This window comes from Miscanthus floridulus, chromosome 17 (genome assembly GCF_019320115.1).
Source record: "Miscanthus floridulus cultivar M001 chromosome 17, ASM1932011v1, whole genome shotgun sequence".
Taxonomy (NCBI): Eukaryota; Viridiplantae; Streptophyta; class Magnoliopsida; order Poales; family Poaceae; genus Miscanthus; species Miscanthus floridulus.
In genome coordinates this window covers 76,131,481-76,158,906 of record NC_089596.1, presented here as the reverse complement: position 1 = coordinate 76,158,906, position 27,426 = coordinate 76,131,481, and the positions used below count along the sequence as shown (strand labels likewise).

Genomic DNA, 27,426 nt, shown 5'->3' with positions numbered 1-27,426 from the left:
GAACCAGCTGGCGCCGGCGTCGGGGGCCCTAACGCTTGCCAAACTCTACGCTGGCGCCGACGTGGTCGTACCACTTTGGGCACCGAAAGTTTTCTGCGACGGCGACGGCTAGACCTGGACCTGTGGAGAGCCTTTCAGGCCTTTTTCTTTGTCTGCCGTCCCCCGGTATCAGGCCGGGCCGGCGGCCGGGCCCAGATACATACAGAGACGAGTCCTGCACGTCTCGAAGCTGCGGGTACGCTCCGACGTGTCGATCGAGAACAACACGTGCCGATTCCTTAGTATTACGTGGATACAAGCGGCTTGGGAGTTGGGAGCAAAAGGTACGGAACCGGTCCCCGCGGGCCGCGCGGCCCGTCAGGCCGTCACGCTCGCAGCACCGGCCGTTTTCTACGGGCGGTGCAGTGGACGCACGCAAGTACTAGTACCCTTTCTCTTCTCTTCGAAGACGGCGGCGGCGTGTGGTATAAACCCCCCGCCCGTCACGCCGCCCCGTCCGTGCGTTTACTTTTGTCTCGCTTGCTTCCTTCCTTTCGAGTCCTTGCCGTCACTGCTCGCCGATCGAGTTTCTCCGGATTCCAGAGAGGCCGAAGCGATCGCCGCACCACTTCGAGCAGGTGATTCTCTCCCTCTTGCTCTTCTGTTCGATCTCAAATTCTCTGCGGAACCGTACTGCTTATTATCCCCCGACTGATCGCCTCGCTCACCAGTCGCCGGGCCTCCGATTGGTGGTGTCTGGTAACCTTTTTGTGGTTTCTGCGTCTGGCGCTGCTGATGATTTTCCGTGGTTTCGGTTGGCTTGTGGCGATTTCCTTGAAAGGGCAAACGAATTCGCTGGGATAGTAAGACGTGCTGTAGCCCAGGTTAGCTAGGATTATGCTATGGCGTCGTGCTGCCGTCAGTACTGAAACACTCAGCCTGTTCGCTCAGGGATTTTTCTCTCCCAACGAATCAGCATCAGCCGGACTTTATCAGCCAGCGAGCAGGCCGACTGTTGCCCGTAGGTTCACCCGCTGCCAGTGCTGTCGCCTCAGGTTGGATTATGATATATTGATATGGTAGGATTTTTTTTTTGAAACAACAAGCTACGAATTAACTGGCTGCTGAATTACGCATCTCGTAGCTCTTCGTATGGTTACTCCCTGCCAAAAAACAAATAAATTAGGGTTGACTTTGTAGAAGCTGCTGCTATGGGGTTTTTGGGTTCCCCGTTGATCTGTAGTTGCCTGGGGTAGTAGGAGTAGTAACTTTTTTTTAATTAGAAATGCCTGTCAAGAGTTATACCAAGCATATGTTGACAGAGCAGGGATGATGCTGATTTTATTGCCGTAGTACACAGCAGCAACAGGAAGGCCAGATTGTGTAGAGACGACAGTTCTTGCTGTTTTGGCAAATATCCCCAAAAGAAGTTACTTCCTGTGAACTTATGTGTGACCATTGGTGATATCTCTTCATTTTGAAAACTGAGATCACCGGAGAGTACAATTTGTCTGACTCTGCATCTACATTTATGCGCAAATACTAAGATCTTCGATGTTTTAGGCTGTTGTACACTTGTACTCCTGTAGTAGCTGTATAGAAGTCACAATTAAACGAAAGACAATTATAGAAACATAAGGAACCCTGACCAGGCTGCATAACTGATACTCAATTACTGCAGTTTCCTGAATGTGTACTGAACGCTGAACATTAGTCTTTGTTACAGAATAGTTGAGAATGGCTGACGAGGATATTCAGCCTATCGTATGCGACAATGGCACTGGAATGGTCAAGGTTGTTATCTTCCTCAAAAGTCTTTTCAATAAAGCAACTCTACTCCTGCGACCTGATTGTTGTTCAACTCGTTAATATTTACAGGCGGGTTTCGCCGGTGATGATGCACCAAGAGCTGTCTTCCCCAGCATTGTGGGAAGACCACGCCATACCGGTGTCATGGTTGGCATGGGCCAAAAGGATGCCTATGTAGGTGATGAGGCTCAGGCCAAGAGAGGCATCCTGACACTGAAGTACCCGATTGAGCATGGCATTGTCAACAACTGGGATGACATGGAGAAAATCTGGCATCACACCTTCTACAACGAGCTCCGTGTTGCGCCTGAAGATCACCCTGTACTGCTGACCGAGGCCCCTCTCAACCCCAAGGCCAACAGAGAGAAAATGACACAGATTATGCTTTGAAACCTTTGAATGCCCAGCAATGTATGTTGCTATCCAGGCTGTTCTTTCCTTGTATGCTAGTGGGCGAACAACTGGTAAGATAATTGTCGCCTCAGAAATAGTAATATGCACTATACAAAAATCATACGGTAAATCCTGACACAGACTCTTTCTCAAATATCTCTGTGTGCAGGTATTGTGATGGACTCTGGTGATGGTGTGAGCCACACAGTTCCAATCTATGAAGGATACACACTTCCTCATGCTATTCTCCGTTTGGATCTTGCGGGGCGTGACCTCACCGACCACCTAATGAAGATCCTCACAGAGAGAGGGTACTCCCTCACTACGAGCGCTGAGCGGGAAATTGTCAGGGACATAAAGGAGAAGCTCGCCTATGTTGCCCTTGATTATGAACAGGAGCTGGAAACTGCCAGGAGCAGCTCCTCTGTTGAGAAGAGCTACGAGATGCCTGATGGTCAGGTCATCACCATTGGGTCAGAAAGGTTCAGGTGCCCCGAGGTGCTGTTCCAGCCATCTCTTGTTGGTATGGAATCACCTGGCGTACATGAAGCCACATACAACTCCATCATGAAGTGCGATGTTGATATCAGGAAGGATTTGTATGGCAACGTTGTCCTCAGTGGAGGATCTACCATGTTCCCTGGGATTGCCGATCGTATGAGCAAGGAGATCACGTCCCTGGCCCCTAGCAGCATGAAGGTTAAAGTGATTGCACCACCTGAAAGGAAATACAGTGTCTGGATTGGTGGCTCTATTTTGGCTTCTCTCAGCACTTTTCAGCAGGTAGGCTTTTCTCTTTATTAATTTTTTTTTCTTTTTTTATAAGTAGTAGGCCTTTTATCATTCATTATTCATGAGAGCTTACAGCATCCTTGACCATGTCGTGTTTTTAGTTAAAGTGGAAATATAACCCATTATATACCAACTCAATTTAGGTTAAACTGGCAGGGTATGCACACTTCTTTTCCGAAAAACGCAATGGGAACACAAATAAATTCATGCTTTAGTCAATTACTCCAGTTGTCGAGCATAGACGATCAACTTCTCTTCATACAGACATAGATTTCAATGTGATAGTAACACCTTTTTGAGGAAATGAAAAGATTTTAAGGCCTTTTTCTTCACAATAGATGTAAGCGGGATGTGGAAATGAAATTACTAGTGTGATAGCACTGAGCATTTTTCTTGCATTATCATTCCTTCTTTTTTGGAGCATGATTGCCATTCCTTCTACTCGTCCTTTTTTTTAAAAAAAAAATCCATTTCAACTCTTTGACAATGGGCAACTGTGTTGGCAGATGTGGATCTCCAAGGGAGAGTACGATGAAATCGGTCCAGGCATTGTCCACATGAAGTGCTTCTAAGTTTTTTGGGGAAGTTTTCCAAAAAAAAAATGTTTTCTGGGGAAGTTCGATATGGTTCGTAGTACGATGAAACCGGTCCAGGCATTGTCCACATGAAGTGCTTCTAAGTTTTTTGGGGAAGTTTTCCAAAAAAAAATTGTTTTCTGGGGAAGTTCGATATGGTTCGTAAGGCGTTACCGGCAACTGTGAGTCAATACATGATACTGCTATGATAAGGGTTATAAGCAGTCAAGCAGAGTAAGCAGAAATAACAGTAGCAGTGACTCCGATTCCTGAAGATGAGTCATATTACTATTAGTCTGGTGCCCGTGCTCCCTGCTGTATGAAATGGATCGCGATTGTATATTCGTCACCGTGCTGCACTGGTGTAACGTGTTGCCTCAGAGTTTGCTTTTAGCTAGTTCCGTTTTAAAAATAAGTACTGTTTTTGTTTGGCTGCAAGTCATTTATTTGGAACTGTAATAACAAATTATTTTTATGTTGTGCTTGAATACTTTAATGTTTTTGTTTAATTGTTTGGTTTTTCATATTTGCAAAATGATACATGTGGCGTGTATGGTCTTGATGTAGGGCCTCTTTGGTAAAGCTTCACTAGCTTGAGATTCACTAAAACCAGATCTGAATTTAGTTTTTTTAGCCAAATGTTTTTTTCCGGCAGCTCCACCATGGATTTGCTCTACTAAATGTTGGATCTGCCTCTTAGATTCATCAAATTGGTGGAGCAGCTCAAGGGGTGCTCCATAAAATTCATGTTTGGTGGGGTTAGAGAAAAATTACGCACCATGTACTGATTACACAGAAAAAACGGATTCATTCTTTTCTTTTGCTTCTTATTTGTCGTTAGTACTCCTTGTCGCCCCGTTCTCGGGCGTGCGTCGTGCTCGCCTCTGCCCAACGCGAGCCTGGACATCCCCCCCCCCCCCCCCATCGGCTAGCCAACTGCCGCCCTCGGTCGACAGTGCCTCGTTGGTTGGAAGCTGCCCGCCCGCCTCTGCCCTACGTTCGCCCTAGCCAGGCCGGCCACACCCGGGGGTGTTCACCCCGGCGGTTACACCCCACCTCCGATTGGTCTTGCCCCGGCTACGGTGTCCCGTCCCGCCCCCCCCCCCCCCCCCCCCCCCCCCGCAAGCTCTGACTCCTAGCGCGCGAGCACTTCATAAGGAAGAAGAGTCATGCTTTTTCCCTAACGCATGGGACCAGGTGTTACTGAGATAGAGAGAAACACCGGATATGCACTAAACACTTTAGTAAATCCCAAATCTACGGTAGAGCTACTCCACGGAGTACTTTTTTGAACTAGTGGAGCTCTACCAAACAGGTCTATAATATAGGCTCCGTCTCCTAGAGCTCTAGCTCTTGGAATAAAAATATGTGGATTTCTTACAACTGGTTACATATAGCTTTAGGAATCCTAGATCTGTAAGCATGTTATGTGCATTTGCATGATCAGTTTTGTTATATTTTAGATTAATAAAAATATTTAAATCACTTTAATTTAGGGCTTGTTTGCTAGGGCTCCTCCTCGGCTTAGCTTCGGAGGAGTCGTACCAAATGTTTATTTAGGAGAAGTCCGTTTTTAGTGAAAAACAGAGGATCCGGAGCCGTTTTGTTGTGGCTCCTCTAAAACGGTTCTGACTCCTCTAGAGAAGCCTTACATGAGGAGTCTTGCCGAACACCCTCTTAATTTATGAACTATAGATCCATCATAGACCTCAAAGCTAAAGTTGTGCCAAACAGGCCTACAATATAAGCAGACATGTACTTTATATCATGACTGAACGCGTGCTATGTAAAGTCGTATAAGTCATGAATTTAGGTTACATATAGGATAGTAAATTGATTAAGATTTTTTATCTCTAATCTAATTCAACACGTGGTATACTATCTTTTAGTAATGTAAATCAATTATTAAGATTCTTATCTCTAATATATTAATTCATCATGTGTTACCTGTTCGCTTGAACTTGTCAGCCATGTCATAGTATTTTTCTCTCGCTAATAAAACAACATCAACCGACTTATCAGCTGCAAAAACCATAAGCTGAATATCTTTTGGTAAAATAGGTTAAGATTTTATGTTCAGAAGTGTAGAGAGACCATGGAGAAGAGAGCGAATGAAAACAAAACTCTAGATTTCCATTCTTTGATATTAGATATAAATTTAGAATATCAATTGAAAGTTGCGATTTGCAACTATAGTAATGTCTATTTATTGTCTGGGAAGATCGATAGCCAAGGTATTATTTTTACAATTAAAACATCATTCATTTTGTGACCATGACCACAGGGAGCAATACATACTGCTTTCGCCCTTTAAGAAAAAATACAATACTATCTTTTCAAGGTTGTGGGACTGTTAAGAATTATTATTTAGTGTTCAGTTAGGGATTATTCCAAGAGATGTCTTTTCACCATGCTCTCTATTTTACACTTATAACTGTTCACATGAGCCACACACACACACACACACACATATATACACACACACACACTACCATGTAGCTGGCTACAAAATAACTTATTTTGTAGCCACTTTGAGTTACGATAATTACTATGTTAATTTACGAGATTATAGTAACTCCTTACTAAGTGGTTTACTATAACATTATGGTAAATATCCCCATGTGTTATAGGAACTCAACTATCGTAAATACGTATTGACATTATCGTAAATTAGTATATAAAATTATCGTAAATGGAGGTGGCTACAACTTGTTGAAGATTGAAAAGTTACATTATCTAAATTTAGAAGTTAATACAGGAAAGACAGTCAATACTAAAGAGAATATAAATATAAGGTGCAGACTCAATAGCTCTAAAGAACATACTTGATATACTTCTCACGGACAGATAAATTTAATAGTTGATTTGATACATAACTTTTACATATCTTGGGGAAAGAGGCAAGACGAGCTAGAACTAAAATTTGACAGACTGCAAAAGGAACATAAGCACCTTGAAGAGCAATATTCAGCTACCAATCATAAATTAGAATTAGCTTTACAAATTTTAGAAGAGAGTAAAGTTTCTCTAGAAAGAATTAGTCAGAATAGTGATTATATTAAAAAAGATATAACTTATCTATATAAGAAGACTGATAATATTAATATTGTTGAGCATAACAAAGAAATTGTGTTATCATCAACACGAATAGTTGAGTCTGCTAGATCTTTAAATTCAGAAAGATGGCAGTATCTGAGAGCCTCTCTAGAAGAGACAAGTCACTCCAGTTAGTAAATAGAGACATAAGACCTCTAGGTTTTAAAGATAAACTAAAAGAAGAATGTGATGATATTAAAACCTTAGAAAAAATGATAGACGTAGAAAGAGATCTTGAAAGATATCAGAAAGATACTTTAAGAAAAATAAGGCCTCAACAAATATATCAAATGGGTTGGTTTGAAAATAAAAATAGATTATATAGAATATCTAGAGAAGTAGAATTAAGTGTATTGACAAAACCAGTTATGCTAAGAATTGTTAGTAAGCAATTTGAGAACACTTTAAAATATTCAGGGTATAAATATATACATCAAGGAATGTATATCATTGGAATTAAAGGAATGACAAGAAAAAAAACTAGGAACTAAGGTGTTAATAACTTTATTAGATAAAAGATGGGACTCAATAAACAAAGCAGCATTAGGATTTTTAGAAGGTGATATGAATGAAAATATGTTGATAACATATATAGCTCCAAATTTAATAATGCCAGTTAAAGAATTTATAGATAAGATGGCATTTGGATTTCAGACTAAAGGATATGAAGAATTTAAAGGAACGAATCTATTAGTAATCATAGAATTTATAGGAAGGTTAACCAACAGAAGTGGAACCAGATATAAGGTAAATGTGAACAATGTTGTAGAAAGTATGCAATCTAAAAGAATAAAATTTATGAGTTCTCTAAAAATAAGTTCTGAAGAAAGAGTAGGAGAAGAATGGAATATAAGCTCTTTAATAGAACCAAAAATTTTAAAACAACCTAAAGATTACATAAGCTATGAAAATAATAGAGGGATGACTAGTATTAGGTTTGTAGATTATAAAGAACAAAGTTTAGATGATTTATAAGCATCCAATTTGGAGGCAAAATTAGAAGAAAATAGAAGTCATAGCATATGTGAATTTATGGAAAAATTAGATACAGATAATGAAATAAAGCATTATGAACAAAAGTTAAACAAAATTCATGATGAATACAAAACCTCTATGATATGTCAATGGGCTGCTATAAGTGAAAAAGAACTTTATTTTAGACGAGAGTTATATATACTTAATAACATTAAGAAAGATAGAGAGCTAAATAATAAGAAATTTAGCACTCCAATAAAGAAAAATGAATTTGTGTCAAAACAAATAGAAAATAGGGTAAGGGAAGCCCAAAAAGAATTAGAACATAGCAAAGATAAGATAAAAGACATACAAGATAATGATATAAGCGAAGAGTAGCAATGGAAAATTAATAATAAGTTTTTACTAGAAAGCTATGAAGAAGAGGATGATGATACAATTGAGATATGCAGTAACTTAGTAACTCTCATAAACCCCTTAGAAAATAAAGAGTTGCCTAAAAATAATGCTATAGAAGTAATGGAAATAGATCCAAGTTCATCAAAAAGAAGACGAGGTCCTGAAATAAAGATAGAAGGAGAAAAAGAAAGACCAACTAGAAAACCAGGAACTTGGCCACCAGAAAAAGAAGAACCTGCATATACATATATCCCTGGACAATCTAAGCATATGGGTTCAAAAAGAAGAGAATTTGAAAAGAAGGTACAATTCTAGAATTATAGAAGTGATGGTGCTATATTAAATTTAGCAGCACATGATCTTATAGATTGGTTGAATTTAATTAGCATATAGAAAGGATTGATAGTCCAAAAGTGTATACAAAATTAACATAATATTGGAAATAGAGTAGAAGATATGATTACATATTTAGAAACATTCTTAGGTGAATCAGTCAAAGTGTTATGGGAACAATGGGTAGAGGCTTTCCCTAACCATTATGCCCAATTAAAAGTGGCTGGTAGTAACCCATATAATTTTGCAAATATTATATCAACCATTGTAATAGGTGAAGATCCTGAATTAGGATTTACTGTTTTACATAATGAAAGATTAAAAGAAATAGAAAAATTGTCACTAACAAGCTGGAAAGGAATAAAAGAATTTTCTCAATACTATTTGTATAATGCTATGACTGCCAAGCAAGGCTATAACCAAGGTATAGTTGAAAGATATTTTAATAAATTACCGGATCCTTTAGGTTCTATGATATTCGAGGAATATAAAAAAGAAACTAGTGGTAGAGAATATATATCTCTCGGGCTATAACATTTGTTTTCAAACAATTAAGAAAAATATGCATGAACATACAAGCCCAAAGATCAATGAAACAATCATATTATAATTTTTGCAATAAAATAGTCCAAATACCATTGACATATGGAGAAGAGAGATCTAGAAACAACAAATATCCTAAGAATTATAAGAAAGGAAATGTAAGGACAAAGAGACGTTATTTTCTAAGAAGATCATATAATAGAGCTCCATTCCTCCATAAGAGAAATATAAGAAGATATAATCCTAGAAAAAATTATGATAGTACATGTAGATGCTTTATTTGCAACTTTCTAGATCACTTAAGCAAAACATGTCCTAACAAAGATAAGAAAAGGTATTCCAATAAGCAAGAAGAACAAGAAAAGGTTCAAATAATAGATAGCGTGAATGAAAATTTGTGATGATGATATAATGGACGATGAATCAATATACTCAATTATAGAGACAGATGAAATAGAATATGATGAAGAAAAAGAATAAAGTGATGAAGAGTTAGACTTAATTGATGAGTTAGCAGGATTAAAAATAGAAATGATGGATCAAATAAACTGCGAACACAAGCGAGATCATAAAAAAGATGATTCTAATATAAAATGTGTATTTTGCATATATTATCAAGATCTAGCAAAAAGAGCAACATGTAGGCTATGTTTAAGACAAGCATGTATGTCATGTCTAAAACAACAAAGTGATATGAAAAAGGACTCAGAAGCTGAAATAATATATGAGAAAAATAAAGTGCAATTAGAAAAAGAAGTATTTCTAGAAGAAAAAAGTAACAAATATTTAAATAATATTCCACAAGAATTCCTCATTCCTAGATTAAGTTTTAAAACTAAAAAATTTTGTCATACTTTACTCGAGATATTATAGATCTAATTTGGAAGAAATATGCTGAAAGACATCATAAAACCTTTCATGATATACAAAACTATTTTATGAAACTATACCAAGAAAAAGAAAGGCATCTAGGAATAATTACGAATGCAAATATTTTTCCTTTACTTTATCTCAATGATAAATTAATTGTTAAGCCTCATCAAAGATTCTTAATATTGAGGGCTGATATAAATTTAAAATATTTCAGAAGCATACAAAGAAAGATTGGAGATGATATCTCCCTACAAACTATTATTGATCATGGATTAGTCCATGATATATATGGTACACTTGAAGAAATTTTCCAATCAGACCTTGGAATAGCTATCAAAGAAGCTTGTAAGAAATTAGCATGTATTCAAGAGAAATACAAAATTAAGTTTTGTTCTAATCCACCAAAATTTACACAACCAATAAGACCAACATGCCATGATATATATATATCACAAAGGGATCATACAAATTTCCTACTATATGGACTTTAGACTCATGGCAAAATTATGAAGAGCTATTCGTAAAATACACGAATCATGATAATTGGAGAATTTTCAGTGAAGCAAAAGAATTAGAAGGAAATACCAGATTTGCTCCTGAATATTATATGATGTATCAAAATAAAATAATAAAAGTATTCCTACGAGAATACTATGGAAGATATAGTATAATACAAAGAGAAGTTGGTAAACTAATAAAGCCTAGTTATGGCAAAGAATATCAATTACGAAAAGAATATCGTGAATTGCTGTCTTGGCATGAAATATGACAACCTGAAGAAGTGAACGAAGAAAATATTGAAGAGTCAATATAAACTCATTTATATATATATATATATATATATATATATATATATATATATATATATATATATATATATATATATATATATATATATACAAGAAATATACTCCCTATGTTGATAAGGTGTTATCAACAATTTGGTCAGAGGAAGATAATACTACATGCCATGCTATGGATGCCATCGTCCTTGATTTGATGTTTGCAACATTAATCATTCGGGCGTGGAAGACCATACCAAAGAATATCTATATCCAGAAGGATAAGACCATGCGCGATGGAGGACAGCATAAAAGGAATATACAGTCACTCTACTATAGCCAGGACAATTATTCTTTGTCCAGCTGTCCAGACAACAATAAGAAAGAATAATTGAAGACTTCGTCTCAAAGCCTCCTTCATACGATAAGCATGAAGGACACTTCCTTCATGCTGTAAAGCGAGAAGCCGGGCACATGCATTCATCATCGATCGAAGAACCTAGCATCGACCGAAGAAGCAAGAGCCAAGCATCACCAGCCTCAGACATCGCACTCTCATCCACCACCCACTCCACCAACTCCCCACTCACACATACACCATGAAGACATGATCTCAGAAGGACTCTGAGAATCATCCACCATTAGTAGTAATCATCCATTACCATTGTATCACTCCACCTTTGTAAATTTGAGAATAAAGGAGGTCCTGTGATCTTCCTGCGCTTGAAAGGTAATCCCTAAGGTTTGTGCTAAGTGCTTGGGGTTTTCCGAAAGAAAAAACCATATGTAAGCTTGCTCTGTGGAAATGAATTAAGCTTTACTGTTTTAATCCCCGCTTTCTTTTAAGCTCGTTCATATATGGTGATGTCTCTATGCTAGGAACCCTATAGGAGAGACATCTGCGTGTGTTGTTCCCGTGTTAGCTCTAGTAGCGGCGATTGTAGAGAACCCTATGTGCGTAGAGAAGTGTTTCCTTCGGGTGGAACTACCTGGGGAGACGATAGAGCCTGAGTCCTGTGTGTGCGTGGCTATGGATAGCGAGGGAGGAGACCGGGTTAGCCTAGTTTTGAAGCGAGCTAGTGATGCATACGGTGAGTACTGAGTAGGACTGTCACAAGCATAATCGCACGATCAGCTGAACTGTTGGTCTCGCCAGCCTGCAAAAGATCCTGAGAAATATTTATCCGCATACTCATATTCACTAATCGCACTAATCACCCACTCATCCAGCATCCATAAAATAATTGCGCGTGAAAGCGACATCACGCCATATTTGCAGAGGCCCTGTACCTTGAATAGTAAAGTGGTTGAGCAACTCCCGGATGAGTGCTCGCGCACTATTCATATTCCAAATTTAAATAGTAACCAAGAATTTAAATAGTGAACGTCGAATTTAAATAGTGCTGTGAATAGTAACTCAAAATTTTAGAATTCAACTTTCGAATCCGTTCGAGTTTCCAGTGAATATACCCCCCGTTTCACACACACGCGCTGTTGGAATACAACCGGACATCATTTGCATCCCTCTCGCTTGTCTCTCGTTCTCAACGTTCTAACACGTTATCACGCACTTTCGCTCTCCACCGAGTGAATCACGATCGCAAATTGGCATTACTCGAGAAAAGGCATGTTGTTCTTCTGTGGGCCTACAAGCAGATCCCTGGAGAAATTGCATTCCAGTGCTACTCAACGCCGAAGATAGAGAACAAGCACGAAGAAGTTCACGCTGGTCCTCGCTGCAAGATCGCCTGCGTTCTCAGTTCTCAATCATCAGCGTTCTGCACAAAAACAAGGATCCAGACGTCTCCTTCGCATGAAGAACATCTTCGGAGGAAGAAGAATCACGGTAAAACCATCATCATTTACCGCTCGGCACTTGTCATTGCGGTTGCCTTTCTGCGCCGTCCTTCGCAAGCGGACCGATCCGCACTGCACGAAGGTTGTCGTGGCTTGGAGCGACGGCAATGGCCAGAGCCTGACACGACACCGCACCACGGCACCGCGGCAGTAGCCGTACGCCCGGTCGTGGCAGTGGTGGCTGTGCCCGTGAGCCTGGTGCCGTGTCGTCGTCGGTGGTCGGCACCCGCGGCTGGCGACTCGGCGGCCAGCGGCCTCCGTGTCGTGGCATCGCGCCGCTGCCCATAACCCCCGAAGCGGCCCGAAGATGGCCTCCCGCGCGTCCTGGGGTCCACGACCGGTGACGACGGCCTCCGCGACCTCCGCTCCTCGCGGCCTCTAGCGCCGGCGACCAGCGGCCCTGCAGGCCTCCGTGGCTCCGGCGATGGACCGAGCGGGTGTGTGTGTGTGTGTGTGTGTGGGGTGGGGGGGGGGGGGGGGGGGGGGGGGGGGGGGGGGGGCGCGAACCCCCAGCGGACGCCTTTTCCCCGATGAACGGACCACGGAGGCGGCCTGGTGCTCTAGGAACCGTACGTGCGTTGCCAAGGGATAAGGTCTTGTGCCGATTTGCACAAACGCACCTCATTGTTTATGTCAACTGCATAATAATGTATGTAGATTATTCAAGTATTTCCGGTTTTATGTTTCGCCCTGCATGTATCACTGCAATATATATTGCTTTTATACCTTATATAAATGCTCGATTTAGACATTTGGTTTAAATAATTATGATGCACAATATTTACCTTGTGTAAATAGGCAATTTTTCGAGACATGAATTCTTAGAAATTACATCATGATAGATTATTCTATTGCAGATGATTTACTATGATAATGTTTAGACATGTTTTTTGGCGTCTATAATTTTCTGTGTTAGTCATGAACTCTAACAGTATCAGTATGCAGTAGAGTTTTTACTCCTATACATTATTTTGTTTTTAGACCAGAAAATTATATATGTCTAAGCATACATAGTTCGTCGATTTTGTTGATTGGCAAGTCAATTTTGGTTGTAACAAAATCGGATCATTTTAATTAATTAATAATTAAGGATAGATGATTTAGGCTCATATGTGCCTAATTTGAAAAGGCAAAATGGTAGCCAAACCATTTTTGCTATCGAGGCTAACATAGGAAGCGAATTTTTGCTTTGATCCTATGGGATTTTGCATAGTTATGCTACTAGCCCACTATAGCACTATGTGCTCAGTAAGTTTTCCTGTTTTAACAGTATCGATACAGTAGAGTGTTTATTCCTGTACTTTGTTGATCTTGTTAATTTATCAAATTTTCCATAAATTGTATTTTAACAACGGTAGATCCTCTTAATTAAGTGTTTCTTAATTAATGATGGATTATGTAAAGTTGTTATATTCATATCTTGGATACATTTGGGATTCTAACATAAGTAATGGGGTCCTAGGCATTGGTTGCGCTTAATTCATCTTGAATTATTTGGCCCAGAGACCGTGCCTATGGCAGTGAGTATTCACCCATTACTGAGAGGTCTACATCATGTTTATTTAAACTTGATGATTACCTACATTGTGTTGTCCCAAATAAGTGTTTTGAAAATATTAGAATGGTACACTTTTATGGTGGCTACCATCATTCATTATTAAAGGCTATACACAGGTAGTAGAGTCTTAGGCATTGGCTGCGGTATATTCCTACGAATATATCAGCCCAGAGATCGTGCCTATAACAGCAATTTATTTGCCTACTACTGAGAGATCTACTTTATGTTTCGAACATAGAGATTATCTATAATGTGTGTGTCAATATTAATAATGATTGTTCATGAGGTCTATACATCTTGTGATTACCTCTAATTGTTGAAAAGTTAACAGTTTTGTTGACTATCTCCAACAATCCAAAACAAAGTGACAAATATATAGAACCTCCTAAATTTTGCATTAGAGATTATAAACATCACCATAGTGATTTTTAATTTACTTTGGTGAAAGGTCTAGTTTGGTTTTGGTAAATTGATGAAACCCTAAGTGCTAACCTAGTTTATCAAAGTGATTATAAGATAGGTGGCATATTTCAAGTGGTGAAGCAAATGAAGATCATGACATGATGATGATGGTGATGGCATGGTGATGATCATATGCTTGGACTTGGAAAAGAGGAAAGAAAAACAAAAAGGTAAAGGCAAAGGTGAAATTGATAGGAGCGTTTCAGTTTAGTGATCGAGACACTTAGAAAGTGTGATCACATTTAGGATCGATAGTCATACTATTAAGAGGGGTAAAACTTGTATCGAAATGCGGTTATCAAAGTATCACTAGATGCTCTAACTCATTGCATATGCATTTAGGATCTAGTGGAGTGCTAACACCCTTGAAAATGTTTGTGAAACTATACTAACACACATGCACAAAGGTGATACACATTGTGTTTAGCACTTGGAAGCAAGGGTAAGAAACTTCACTGGTGGAGTGTCCGCCCGTAGAGTGCGGATAGTCCGACGGTGCCATCGGCGCCCTGTACAGAAAAGACAGGTTTTCACAGAGTGCAGCAGACGCTGGCCTCAACTGGACCAAAGCGTCCGGTCAGTGGAAGCAGTGAAAGACGCTGGCATCGGTCTTTGACCGGATGCTAGGTCACTTCGAGACCGGACGCTGATAGGGTGCGTCCGGTCCTACTGACATGGCAACGCACAGAGAAGAGGGTGACTGACCGGACACGTCCGATCATGAAAAAATGTCTCTGGATGCTTACTGGAAGTGACTGGACATTGGGGTCTTATGTTCGATCGTTATCAACCGGATGCGTCTGGTCACGAATGGAACCTTACTAGAAACGATCGGACGCTGAGGTCCTGCGTCCGATCACTTTGAAGCAGTGCGTCCGGTCACAACTTAAATATACTGATGACCATTGAGATCGGGCGATCAGCATTTGAAGCAGGTGCCACATGGCATGCATCGCGCGACCGGAAGCTGGGGTCCAACGTTCGGTCGATCTGATCGACGTGTTCGGTTGCCCCGATTTTCAGTAGACTAAGGATCCAACGACTCTATTTCATGGTGGCTTCTATTTAAGCCCTATGGCTGGCTCGAGCTCACTCTCTTGGCTATTTACATTGACATATCAACCTTGTGAGCTTAGGCAAAGCCCTCCCACTCATCTCCATCATTGATTCATCATCTTTGTGAGATTGGGAGAGAATCCAAGTGCATTGCTTGAGTGATTGCATCTAGAGGCACTTGGTGTTTGTGTTTCGCTGTAGTATTTGCTTGTTGCTCTTGGTGGTTGCCACCACCTAGATGGCTTGGAGCAGCGGAGGAGGATTGTCACGAGTTGGTGATTGTTCGTGACCATCTCCAGTGATTGTGATGGGACTTGTACCTTCTCCGGTAGAGTGCCGAAAGGTAACCCTAGTGGATTGCTCATGTCATTGAGTTACCTCACTTGTGGGTAGGTTCTTGCGATGTCTAATTGTGTGGACGAGGTTCGTGCAACACCTCTTAGCCGCCGAACCACCAAGTGTTGGTCAACACAACGGGGATGTAGCGTGTTGGTAAGCATGTGAACCTCGAGAGAAAATTGGTTGTCTTTTGTCCTTTGGTATTCTCCCAGTAATTGATTAAGTATTCATCTTGTGATTGGTTTACTCCTCTACGTGGCAGTATAATCATCTCACTCATTTATATTCCTGCAAACTAGCTATAGTGAGCTCTTTAGTGTAGCTAGAATTGAGAGCTTGCTTTGTAGATTAAGTTCATCTAGTGGAGCTCTTTAGTGTAGCAATTGTAAGAGCTCTTAGTGAGTAGTGACCTAGTAGATTGTGTGCCTAGTGATCATAACAACTAGAATTGTTAGATAGGTGGCTTGCAACCCTTGTAGAGCTAGAGCAAGTTTGCTTTCCGCTATTTGTCATACTAATCAAATTGCTCTAGTTGGTTTGTAGATTTTTAAATAGGCTATTCACCCCCCTCTAGCCATATTAGGACCTTTCACTTGGGCGTAAATTAATTAAATCAATGGTTTGTCACATGTTGAGGATACTGACTTCAGAGGAGTCTGATGAAATCGCTCTTGATGGCATCAATATCCCACATGGACAATGGACATTAATATTGGTTTTATCCCATGGACTAATAGAACAATTTAATGAACCTCAATTAGGGGTTGGTTGTTATAGATCAAAGGAAATTGTGTCTTACTATAGTTAAGGTACTATGTCCATAAAGATCATCGATAAGATTATCTTGTGGAAAGAAATGCACATTCTTCGTGGCTCACTCTTTTAGGAGTTTTATGAACAATAAATAAACTCATATAGCTTGAGACTAATCATGAGTGGATTATGTCTCTAGATTTTCAAACTATTGAAGACTACGATCATATTGTTCATATAATTTGCTTCCACTAGTGAAAGCAAAAGGCCTAATGTGCAATATGAGTGATGGCAATGTGAACCCAAGAATGACAAAGAGTAATGTCATATATGTGGTTGTGTTTAGCATAGCACTAAACAATGTCATACTCTTAAATTTGTAGTTGATCTGTATCAACATTCTATAAGGGATGAAACATGAGCTACAGAAATAAGATATGAAAGGTCCTTCAATCTTAAAATCTAAAGCTACATAGTAGGTTGGTTGTCTATGCTGGATCTTATGGGATCACATAACAACACTTCTCCTTTTCTCATAAAGAGAACATCACATAGATGGATAACATGATCATCGAATATGTGTCGAATGATTTGTTTTGAGATTTGGTATAATCTCATGATTTGTTGATAATATGTGATAATGTCCATTGAAGATGTTGTAATACTTGTGTTGTCAACGCATAAGTATTGTGGGTATCATATCGGTGTATTTGATACTCGGCAATATTTATGGATTTCTATATATTAGACGAGAATCTCATTAAACTCTTGTCATATATAGATTGTATGGGAATCATTCCAATGTGGGAACGATACATGCCTAGTGGATATTTGTACCACAAACTCTATAATTAGGGAAGCAAAATATTTCTGGTTCTTATGACAAGAAGATGGAATATTTTGACCATCGCTAATGCAATGCAATGATAGTTTGGCCTATTTCGCCACCATCATTCTTCCTATGGATACTGAGTTAGTAATTGAGGATATTTAATTATGTTCTAATTTAACTCGTATCTTACTAAATTATAGAGATATCCAAATGTGTTTTCGTATATGAACACAAAAGGACAACATTGGATATGGCATATAAGTAATGAGATAAGTCTCATTTTGGTTGTTTTATGCATACAACCATCCCCGTACAACATGTTGCCGTGTAAGATAATTTTTCACACTGTTGATGCATTCTGGATTTGGAATTAACAACTTGGCCATCATATGGGATGAGGTGAAAAATTATTGGCAATTCTTTTGATCAAGATTTTCCCAAAGTGTGGATACGATAAGTGTCACAAGGGAAATAGATTTTAAGAGCCTTTTATCTTAAAATCAGATTAAGTGTCTTAGATTCCTTGATCATATTCAAGAGAATATGTATGGGTCTGATACAAAGATTATATGAACAGTTTAGGCATTTCAAGGTTGTAAAGATACATCTATAAGATGATCTAGAGTGTGTGAAAGTATCCACACTCAACCATGCATTTGGTAAATAATGGCTCTTGTTGTGAGCTCATTATCCTGAACACTACTGAATTTATGTACCTACACTGATGATTGTTTGGTATAACAATAATTTAGTTACATATCCAAAAGGATAAAGGGAATATATGAGTATGACACCAAGGTCATAGAGGACCATTGCTAGCGAATTGCTATTTGCCAACTTCGTGTTGGGGTTAGGTAGATTTACACACTCCTGATTTGAGATTAACTGCATATCTCCCATATCCATTTAGTACGTGGGAATCCAAGAAGATTTTCTATTTGCGTAAGATTGAGTACATTTTATGCGTACCAATCTCACCACCACAACATATACATTGATAGGTACACACAGGAAACTAGGGATCAATGTGAGATTTCAATCTCCATCGATTGTTAAGTATTTAGATCTCTTATGGAGGATCTATTTACAACCCATATGATGGTTTTATTTTGATAATGAGCATTTTTAGGCATTACAGGGGAGATTTGATGTACCATACATAACGCTAGGAAATTATTTGGAATGCATAAGGCATTTCAAACTCAGGATTACATATTAAATGTTGAGTTCAAAGAATCGTTGATTTGCATAATATTACAAATAAACTGTCAAATGCATTTACTGATTACTAAGGTGTCTTATAAACTTTTTAATCCGTTGCAAGTATGTGCCATAAAGAGTGGTGGTGCCAAGTAAACCCACTCAACTTCTAATTGTAAATAAGCGGGGGAGAAGTATGGCCATAAAGCAGGATTATTCATGCTAGCAATAGAAGGTTTTCCTTCTAATAATAAGTAAATGCAAGTCAACCTATGGTTGGCGATACCTTGTGGGTAAATATTGGTTATTACCCAGTGGATGGATGTCATCTACAAACCTAGCTCAGAGGTGCACCTAAATGTTGATGCTAGGATATCGAGAAGGTTTTCTTATATAAAGTTTTTGATGAGGCAATGTCAACACAAAGATATATGCTATATCATCTAGTTTTCCCCACCGGGATTTTTTGAAGATGATATTTGAAGCATATTGACCCTATGGTCAAGGTATTTTTAGACTAAGGCTTTGGGTTTATCTCAAAGGGTCTAATAACATTGGTGATTGTATATCATGGTGTTTCTCCTTATTTTTCCCACTAGGTTTTAAGGAGTTTTGTCGGGTATACTGGTATTACTTTAGTTTTTCCCACAGGGGTTTCCAAAGATTCATAAAGATGCATAATAGATGAACAATAAAGACTACAAGGACCTAATTGATCAAGGGGGAGTGTTGAGAAATATTATTTAGTGCTCAATTAGGGATTATTCTAAGGGGTGTCTTTTTACCCTCCTCTTTCTTTCACACTTGTAACCGCCCACATGGGCCCTGTATATATATGTACACATTGTTCATTAGGAATACAACCAGAGATCATTTGCATCCCTCTCGCTTGTCTCTTGTTCTCTGCATCCTAACAAGGGATGACAGATTATGGATGCCTTTACTAGGGCACCAGGCGAATAGGCCTATCTATAAGGAGCTACTACGTATGTAGGAACGGGAATGAAGAGAGAGAAAATAACATCTTGAGACATTGTGAGAGTCGATAGGTGTGTCTTTCTAGACTATGCGGGATCTACCCTTTCTTAATTTTTTCAGTCTTTCTCCTCCTTTGCTCCAAGGCCATGGAGGCTATTGTTTCCTGCTATAGTAATATGACTCATCTTTAGGAATCAGAGTCACTACTACTGTTACTTTGGCCTATGCTGATGCTTATGCTGATTTATTGTGAGAGGAAAATATTGTTTGTTCATTGAAAAGTACTGCTGAAGTAGTTCAAGGAACATGGCCTAGACGAGGGAGCACATGGCACGCTTGTTGACACGGTGGAGCAGAACTACAATCGCACGCCTACGCAACAGCATGACAGCACGGGCGTGGCCGCCATTGTGACACAACATGATCCATGAGGGAGATCTCCACCCATGCCTCAGAGTGGAAGGTTTGCCATGGGCGAGGAGGAGGCAAGTCTGGCTAGCGAGGAGACGTGGCTGGCCGAGGAGGAAACATGCCCATCGAGGAGGAGGAGGCATGGCCATCGGGTGTGGAGGAGCAATCATTTGCACGAGGATGATGCTGTGAAGATGGGCATAGGAAGAAGAAATAGGAAAGGTAAGGATAATATATATATATATATATATATATATATATATATATATATATATATATATATATATATATATATATATATATAATGAATGGCGATGTGGGTCTTTAAACTTTCCTCCCTCTTCGCACTTGGGTTCATGAACTCTTTTTTGCTCATCTAGGTCTATGAACTATGTTTGCGTCCTAGCCGCCATCCAAAGCAGGTCACATAGGACTGTCATCTATGTCTCAACCTTTATGTGAGTAACTACCAAAGTCATGGCTCACAAACGAACTCCGAAACGATGATAGACTCAACTCATCTTGTATGTTACAATGTTCTTGTCTATAAGCCATAAAGCACTCACTGACAAACCAGAGTGGCAACTTGCCTCATAAATGACCACAACACAAAGGTTCATGGCATCGTTGTGGCCTTCACCACACGCCTAACCATCCCTGTTGTGATCTTGTGCCTTGGCGACGACCTATGGGCTGGTGCGTTCACATAACTTCTCCAACACCTTCTTGTTATAGATGCTCACAAACCAGTGGTAGCATGCTGGATAGAGCCCTAGGCACCTTATTAGTTTTGTAGCTTGGGAGTCGTGGTTTGAAAATCAAGACTTATATGTCAGTTGACCTCATGTTTGTCTTTGCTTTCAAATGAGATATATCTCAATGCATGTACATATAGCATAGGTTTGGTTTAGGGACAAGGTGGTACAGGATGGGATCATTCTTGTTTTTCTCTAGATGGGACCGCCCTTGTTAGTGTTTGGATGAAATGATCTTTATTTCTGTTTTGGCTGAGGTGATTGAGTGCAATAGAGGGATGACAGTTTTAACATTCTCAGTTACACTATTGTGGGTGCCATCTGTCATAGTAGGCCCTACTGGAGAGACTTTCAAGTACATCACCTTCCTCTCCTCTTTTTTTCCCCTGCTACAACGTCGCTAGCCCTTGCCTGCATCGTCCACATCCTATGTCAATGCTTCGATCAACACTTACCGCCGCCCCAACCTTAGCCCTCGTTTGCACGAACACATGCCTCACTTGTGCCAAAGTCACCCTCATCAACCCATGTGTGGTGTGGGGAGCTCCAAATCTCCCGCATATCACTATCGCCATTATCTACTGGAGCTTGAGGTCTCCTGTGCCATCGCATCCGCCCTAGACCCCACGTAACTCAGGCTCAAGGTTGTTGGTGTTAGACACACTCGTCGCTCAAGCCCAAGACAAAGCTTGCTGGCACCGCCCTCACTAGTGTCACCCGAAGTTCGTGTCTAAGCTTGGCGATGTTGCCCTCCCATGTCCTCTCCATGTCATCTGCAACCCGCACATCTCGAAGTCAGAGGACACAGCGTGAAGCAGGGATTATCCACTCGATTTGGAGGGATGAGCTCACCCTATACATTTTGCCATTATTCACATGGGGATGGATCCATCCACATCCTCTTGGACCAAACCCTATGTAAAATAGTATTGACCTATTTTGTCCTCAACTAAACATATAGATAGTGTCATATGTGGAGCTCCAAGGTTCTTGCGATTGAATCAAAATAGAAATAGATGTGCACTTTGTCGAGTTTTTGTCCAAGGTTTTGATGTGAATCATGAAGAGGGGTTCTAGAAACGGATGAAAAAACAATTTCTCCCTTTTCTGTCTTATATTAATTATAAGTGGATTGGAGCTCCAAGGCTATCCTTGTAGGATTTGTGTTTGAATCCGAATATTTGATGTGAATCCTGAAGGAGCCTTCAACCATTGACGGAGAAGAAACCTTTTTAGGTAGAGATAGAGATGAAAGTAAATATACGAAATATCACACAATTTTTTTGAATGATTATCAGTAACGAACTGGTTCTTTCTCACAAATTTAACATAGCTTGTTACAAAACTATTATTAGAGCTATTTTTATCGATTATTATTTTTAAATAGTTTCAGCACTAGAAAAACTGCTCCATATAAAAAAATTGGGCTGCCAAACTATAAGAACGAAGGTCTGACCCACGTCCAACGGCCCAAGTCGGACGCCTCCCTTCGCGCTACCACAGCCAATCAGAACGAAGGAAATTCCCACCCACGATCCGCGTGCCTCCCACCAAACGCAATGGCAACCATCCATCTGCCACAGATCCAACGCTCCAAACCGGCCCTGCTCCTCCCGAAAACGAAACCCGCCGGCCGCCGCCGCCGAAAACACAAAATTTTCCCAGCCTGCCACCCACCTGCCGCTTACATAAACACCTCCCCCCTCTGCACTCTGTACTCACTTCAATCCCCGAAACCTTTGCAACTTCGCGCCCTCCGCTCCCCGCCCCCGCAGCAAACCCTAGCCCCCGCTCCCGATGGCCCGCACGAAGCAGACGGCGAGGAAGTCCACCGGCGGCAAGGCGCCCCGCAAGCAGCTGGCGACCAAGGCGGCGCGCAAGTTGGCCCCGGCGACTGGCGGCGTGAAGAAGCCCCACCGCTTCCGCCCCGGCACCATCGCGCTCCGCGAGATCCACAAGTACCAGAAGAGCATGGAGCTGCTGATCCACAAGCTCCCCTTCCAGCGGCTCGTGCGGGAGATCGCGCAGGACTTCAAGACCGACCTCCGCTTCCAGAGCTCCGTCGTCTCCACGCTGTAGGAGGCCGCCGAGGCCTACCTCGTCGGGCTTTTCGAGGACACCAACCTCTGCGCCATCCACGCCAAGTGCGTCACCATCATGCCCAAGGACATCCAGCTTGCGCGTCGCATCCATGGCGAGAGGGCCTAGAGGCTAGATGTCATGGTCCGTCGTCATTCGTAGTGCCTCCCTCATCTTCTGATATGTAGAGATGTGCTTTCTAGTAGTATGTGTTATGTCGTGGACTCGTGGTGGCATGGTGAGGTAGTGGTTTAACTTGTTTGTGATGTCCTGATGAGGTGTCTGATGTTACTATCTCATTTTCACCAGCAATGGAAAAATTGGTTATCTTAACCTGTTTGTTTGGGCCTTTGTGCGTGTGTATTTAATTTCAGTGAATGGTCTTGGTTAATTATGATATCTGATATTGCATTTGCAAGTGCTCAGTATTTACAGGTTGAATCGTGTGTTGCTGGTTTTTGTTAATTTTTCAGTTTGGGGGTGTTAAATTTCAAGTTAATGTTAAAATGTTAAAATTAGAGGTACTGGTTCCTGATATTGTAACTGTCAAGGTCATGAACTTCCAGCCATAAGGATGCCCTATTTGATGTAAATGGTCAAAAGGATCACATTTTCTCATTTGTGCCATGTTTAGAACTTTAGATGTGCAATGTTGGAGGTACTTTGTGCTGTTTGCGTAGTGGAGATGTGTTAGTAAATGTTTCCTGGATCTTTGGTAGTAGACTTTGGACGTTCGGCTGGTAGACAAAAGTACTGTACACTAGTTTGTTTCAGCTGGTTTTGGCTGATTTAATAATGTTCTGTGAGAGAGAATAAGTCGAAACAAGTCGAGCCGAACATGCCCTTTGTGGCTGCATGATCTTAAATTTTTGCTCTTCAATACCTCTTTATGTTTGTGCCACAGCCTCTGATTTCAATTAACTTTCCCCTAATTTAACCGTTCTGAGTATTCCTGTATCAGGCAGCCTATGTGAAATTGTTTCATATTTTTAGGCCAAGTGATTAATAGATTCTGTCAGGTTAAATCCATTTCAAATCGAAGCCACTGCTGATCTCAACAAACCTTGGTTGGCACTCGGCAGTTCCTTTAGCTGCTGATCTGTTGTTTGTGCTTAAGGCTTCTTTATAAGTGTGAGGAACGCCCTAGGCTCTGACTGTTTAAATACTGCAATTGCTTGTTGGAAATTATTCATGCAATTTGTGTTCCTTTCCGCTATGACATGATTTCTTTCTTAATTTATCTTTTTTTTAGAATTTCTTAATTTATCTTTGGATAGCTAAAATATCAAGAGCGAGATGCTAGCTGAGGCACTTGAACGTTGAGTGGACAGGAATGTGTGGAACCTCGTTTCGAAATAATGTTTCCGGTCCAGTTTGCACATAATGTCTCACATCCTGGGACGTTCTTTATTTGCTTTGGAGGTTAAGTGTGTATTTTCCTTGCAGTGGCACGAAAGCATGTATGTCCTATGCAGCAATATATGTTAGAGTACTCCATTTAATCCTTCAATCATAAAATGAAGCTTTTATTCTTCGTTTATATATCAAATTCCATCAAAATGCACATAACCATCCCTTTGTCTGTTTAAGAAAGTGTCTAGTTTTACTCATTTGATTTGCTTATGTGTAGGATTTTTTAACACTTTTTTAAACTATTTTTAATTCTAACACTGTTTTTTCTTCTTCAAATCTAACACTTTTGGCCGCGCCTATTGCCACGGCGCGGGAAAATAACTCTGCCGCGTCATGCATGGTGGCGCGGCAGCGGCGATGACGTGGCACTTCCCCGGGCCATGGCCGCTGACGTGGCAGGAGCTACCGCGCCCCCAGCCATGGTGCGGCGGTCAAAGCGGCGACAAATGGAACAAGGCACTTATGTTATGTTCTCACATGAGCCAAGTTATTTCGTCGTGTCGGTTTAACGAATAGGATAGTAGGAAGGTTAAGTGCACGAGACAATCAATACACAAGTTCAACAATACTAACTTCATCGCAAGTTCGACAATACCTCTGTTCGACATAAGTTCAGCAAGTCATAACTACGACACAAGTTCATCAATACATAAGTTCGACATTACTTGACATACTACATGTTCCATTAGTATATGGGTATCCGAGTATAAGTGCACCATGTTATCCTAAAGAACTCCTACGACCTAGGAGTATATGGGTATCGCGGGCGTCGTTGGCTCTTCGGACGTGAAGGCAACACGTTAGGGGTGAACCCAACGTCGGTACGGTTTCGCTGGCGGTACTGCTGAGTGTAACTAGGACCCTGCAATTACAATATAGGCATTGTTACTTACAATATTTAAGTAATTGTGACATATATGGCGAAGGGTTGTTTCAAGTACCTGTTCGTCGAACTGTATAGGAAATGGTGCATCACCAAGCTGACACATCCCAATCTCATCGTAGCCCTCCTCCTCGTCCTCGTCCTCGTCTTCCTCATCCTCGTCCTCCTCAACGTCGTGCTCCGCAGGACCCTTGCCTGCATTGCCGGGAGTACGAATATAAAAGGTCCCAGTAGCCGTCATGTCGGAGGAACCTGCTCGTGTCGGCATAGTGCTCGAGCGTAAGGAACTAGACAGGTCCGGGTCATAGGGCATCTCCCATGGAGTATCCATGCAGCTGAGCTTCTGTGCCAGCTTCTTGCAGCTCCTTCTCACTTTCTGCAAAAAAAAGAAAACATGGATGAATGAGTCATGGAAACCATTTAACCACTATCCTAGCTTTGAGAATAGAATATACATCGACGAAGACGTGTAGAATGCCGTGCGACTCTTCGTTGGACAGACTTGTCAAATGTGTTGCCTGCATACACAATCAAGGTAAGTTCGTATCACTACAATTCATAAGAATGCCGACGTACAGTTGTATTAAAATTTAAATTTCTTACCACGTATCTCTATAGCGAGGCTCTCTCAAGCTGTGCCTGCATTGAATATGATAGTCAGGTCACAAGTGTGGCATCAAGTTTAAGGAAAATAAAAAATCGATGCACTTACAGGTAAACCGTGAACAACGGGCCTCCCAATTGGTCATCACTCCCAACACCAAACCTGTAGTAGGTGGGAACAACCTCCTGTACTGCGTCGGCAGGCAACATAGAGTTGACTGATAGATCCATGCTAGGACCACGCTGCCCCGGCTGTACGCTCATATATTCTCCCATGGCTAGCTCAGTATGTTGAGGAAGGCCCAGCTGATGGTGTTACCCGATGCGTCGGGGAACAGGAAGGCGCCTAAGAAGTGCCATAGCCACACCCTAACATACCTCTCGAATCTCCTACTCTAGAGTGTCTGGGTGCAGCGGCGCCCCAAAGTTTTCCGTTATCCAGATCGAACTAACACCGGATCTTTTCCTGAAATTTTTGAAGGACAATTACATGAGAGCTGAGGGAACAAAAATAAACATTAAATTAGACAAAGACAATACGTATCATAAAAGTTATGTAACTACACCCTCCATTTAAATAGCAAAATAATTTGTAGAATATGTAGATCAACTGACAGACTTAGACCATAACATATATTTGTGATATAAGAGACCAACCAAAGACTTGCATGTGCTGGTGTCAAAATGGTAAATGTTTGGAACAGTAGAAATTCTTACTTTGCTCTCTTAGCATCCTCGTCCTCGGGTGATCTTCTACCATAGAACTGCTCCACCAAGTCCATCCAATGATCGTTATCAAGGATCCCAGTCACTGGAAGACCCCCCAACTGCAGACACAGAATCATCTTCATGTCCTGCATCATGATAGTCATCTCACCGCAAGGAAGGTGGAAGGTGTGGGTCTCTAGCCTCCACCTGTGGGGTTTTTTAATTCAATACAAGAAGTTTTTAAATTCAAACAATGAGACAAATCAATGTTTTGTACTTCACCAAACGTGTATCAAATCATACATATCGACTAGCAGCAGTGAGAAGTGCTAGGGTTGAGGATCGATAGCCTAGTGTTGAAGACCCTGGATGATCTCAAGGAAGCCAGGCACGCTGTATGTACGGACCGGTATCGCTTGTCCTAGCGGTGCGACCGGTGCGTGCGTAGTCTAAGAGATACCAAGTCCTCCTGAAGCTCCGACAGGTGCTTGGCTCGGTGGTCCTTGTCATAGTGCACCTCAAGAATGGGGTACTGCAGGATGATGATCCTCCATCCTGGTTCAAATTTTACATGGATATGTTAGAACAAACATTAAGAGTAACTAATCTAATATTAACACCTATACTGCGGATGATGATCCCCCATCTATAAAAGCATTTTAAGAAACTTCATCAAGTCATCGAAATCGTCGTACGTACTGTCCATAGTAATATTAATACATATACTAACTATAACTATACTAACTAATCTAATATTAACACCTATACAAGACTAACTACAATAACTAATTATACTAAATACAATAACTAACTAGACTCACTAACTGTACTAACTAAACTAACTAACTTTACTAACTATACTAACTTAGTATACTACCTATACTAACTAAACTAACTAACTTTACTAACTATACTTACTACTATACTAACTTTACTTATTGTACTAACTTACTATACTAACTATGCTAACTAATCATTCAAACTAATTTT

At 40.7% G+C, this 27,426-nt stretch overlaps 1 long non-coding RNA gene and 2 pseudogenes across 1 annotated transcript; 2 read left to right on the top strand and 1 right to left on the bottom strand.

The window, feature by feature from the left end:
• The first annotated feature begins 421 nt into the window (after positions 1-421).
• On the top strand, positions 422-4,036 carry LOC136517624 (actin-1-like; annotated as a pseudogene).
• Positions 4,037-22,547: 18,511 nt separating this feature from the next.
• LOC136514794 (histone H3.2-like) lies at positions 22,548-22,958 on the top strand (annotated as a pseudogene).
• A 1,834-nt stretch (positions 22,959-24,792) lies between these two features.
• On the bottom strand, positions 24,793-26,650 carry LOC136519005 (uncharacterized). Its single transcript, XR_010774671.1, has 6 exons — positions 26,446-26,650; positions 25,838-26,194; positions 25,729-25,764; positions 25,581-25,643; positions 25,184-25,501; positions 24,793-25,104 (listed from the first exon to the last, which is right to left on the bottom strand). It is a non-coding gene; the product is annotated as an uncharacterized lncRNA (long non-coding RNA).
• Positions 26,651-27,426: the final 776 nt, after the last annotated feature.